Source organism: Empidonax traillii, unplaced genomic scaffold (assembly GCF_003031625.1).
Source record: "Empidonax traillii isolate 1590-97213 ecotype Southwest subspecies unplaced genomic scaffold, ASM303162v1 scaffold245:size1430315, whole genome shotgun sequence".
NCBI classification, from domain to species: domain Eukaryota; kingdom Metazoa; phylum Chordata; class Aves; order Passeriformes; family Tyrannidae; genus Empidonax; species Empidonax traillii.
In genome coordinates this window covers 38,133-40,684 of record NW_020955438.1, presented here as the reverse complement: position 1 = coordinate 40,684, position 2,552 = coordinate 38,133, and positions in this window count along the sequence as shown.

The window sequence follows — 2,552 nt, the reverse complement described above, 5'->3', positions numbered from 1 at the left end:
CTTTCTCCCTTCAGAGGACTTGGAGGTGATGGTTGATGAAAAACTCACCATGAGCCAGCAATGACTACTCATAGCCCAAAAAGCCAACTGTGTCCTGCAGTGCATCAAAAGCAGTGTGGCCAGCAGGTCAAGGGACTCTCTTTCTCTACTCTGCTCTTGTGAGACCTCATCTGGAGTACTGCCTACAGTTCTGGTATCCCCAACATAAGAAGGACATGGAACTGTTGGAGCAAGTCCAGATGAGGGTCACAAAGTTGATAAGGGGACTAGAGCAGCTCCTCTACAAAGACTAAGAAAGTTGGGGCTATTCAGCCTGGAGAAGGTTGCACGGAGACCTCATAGCAACTTTGCAGTACTTGAAGGGGACCTACAGGAAAGCCAGAGAGGGCTTCATCAGGAACTGTAGGGACAGGACAAGGAGCAATGGGTACAAATTGAAAGAGGGTAAATTTAGCTTAGATATTAAAATAATTTCTTTACTGTGAGGGTGGTGAGGCACTGGAAGAACTTACCCTGAGAATTTGTGTATACCGCATCCCTGTTGGTGTTAAAGGCCAAGCTGGATAAGTCCTTGAGTCGTCTAATGTGAGGTGCCCCAGCCCATGGCAGGGGCGTTGGGACTAGATGATCTTTAAGGTCCTCTACGGCCCTCAGCATCCTATGAATCTATGATTCTGTGTAATTATGGAGATAAGCATTGACCCTCTTCCTGCTTTAACCAGATCAGCTCAAGAAACGTCTATCCTTTATTTATTGAAACTCTGTATACATTGTATACATACAATATAAAGAAACTGAGTTTTGTGAAAGATGCTACATCTGGATAGCATTTGTTATAAACTACTGTAACTGTAGCAGCTCTCAAGCTTTGTACAGACAGGGCACATGTCGGACATTGTAAGCGCTGAATGTTCTTAATCACTTTGTTTAAAATTACTTTGCATTGCCTCTTCCTATTGTGTGCTGTCTCTACTGAGAGGCCTATGCAAGAAACAACGAAAAAAAATTAGTCCCTTTACCTCCTTCTAGCAATCTTAACTCCTTATCCATGAAAAAAGCCAAAATTCATCAAGAGACAAGCTTAAGAAAAAAAAAAGGATGGGGGGGGGGGGGAATTTACAGTGCTTTTTAAATAGAAAAGGTTGATGCCTTTTCAGGTTTGGTTTCTTTTTTAGTGACAAGAAGGATGGAAGAACGATTTGCTTCTTTAATGGTTTTGCAGGTTTACATGAATTCCGCTTCCAGCAGAGGAAGTACTGACAGGATTAAGAGAAATGTTAGAGCTGTTTCCATCAGCTGGTGAATTTCAGCTGGCACCACCTGTGTCCTTTCAGTGGCTCCCAATCCAGTACACCCTGTCCTACTCCTTTCTCTGAGTATCATGACATAGGCTGAGTAAGCTGGGGCTGTTCAGCCTGAAGAAGAGAGGGTTGTGTGAAGACCTCAGAGCAACTTCCCAGTGTCCAGGGCTTACAGGGAAGCCAGGGAGAGACTCTTCATCAGGAACTGTAGTGATAGGACATGGAATACTGGATACAAATTGGAAAGGGGGAAAATCAGCTATGATATTACGAAGAAATTCTTTACTGTGAGGGTGATAAGACAGGAACAGGTTGCCTAAGGAGGTTGCAGATGCCCCAACCCTGGAAGTGTTCAAAGCCAGGTTGGATGGGGCTCTCAGCAACCTGGTCCAGTGGGAGCTGTTCCTGTCCATGGCAGGGGAGTTGGAACTGGGTGATCTGTAAGGTCCATTCCAACCCCTGAACATTCTCTGATTCTATGAAGTAAAAAGATGAGGCTGTTCCCATTGGAAGTATAGTGTGTGTGTGTGTGGGGGGAAGCAAAAAAAAAAGCTGGTGCTATATTTGGAGCATTCCTAATTGCACTGTTCTATTTCTAGCTGCCAAAATCCGTGCTAGAATTTTAATTAAGGGCTAAAATTATGCCGCAGATCCTGACAACAGGAAACAGCCCTAACAACGGGAAACAGTTCTGTTATTTAAACAGACTTTGGAATAATCAGACTTTATCTCCCGAAGCGGCACTCGAAAGAATATTAAAGCTGCTTTTGTTCTCCCGCAAAAGGGCTGCGCTTGCTCGGCAAGCTTTGGGAAACCATTAGGGCCAGGACAGGCAATGGGTCGTTCCCTTTCACACACGGCCCCCGTGGCCGGCAGGGAGCGGGCCGGCAGGGCCCCGCGCTCCTCACCCCACACGCCCCCGGCCACAGAGCCCCCTGCCCGCGGGGCGCCCCGGGCGGCGGGAGCAGCGCCCCCGGCACAAGATGGCGGCCTGAGGCGCCGCTCCTGCTCCGCCGGCCCCGCAGCGCCCCCTACCGCCCGCAGCGCCCCCGCAGCGCCGCGCTCCGCTGCGGCGGCCGCAGAGCACAACGGCGCCTGCGCGGGAGGACTCCCCGCCCCTCCCTGCGCGAGGACAGGCGCGTGCGCAGGAGGGCGCCGCTGCGCTGCCCCCGGGGCGGGGGCGGGGCCGGGGCCGAGCGGGTCACGTGACGCGCGGCTTGCGCTGAGTGACGGGCGGCGCCGGACCGGGAT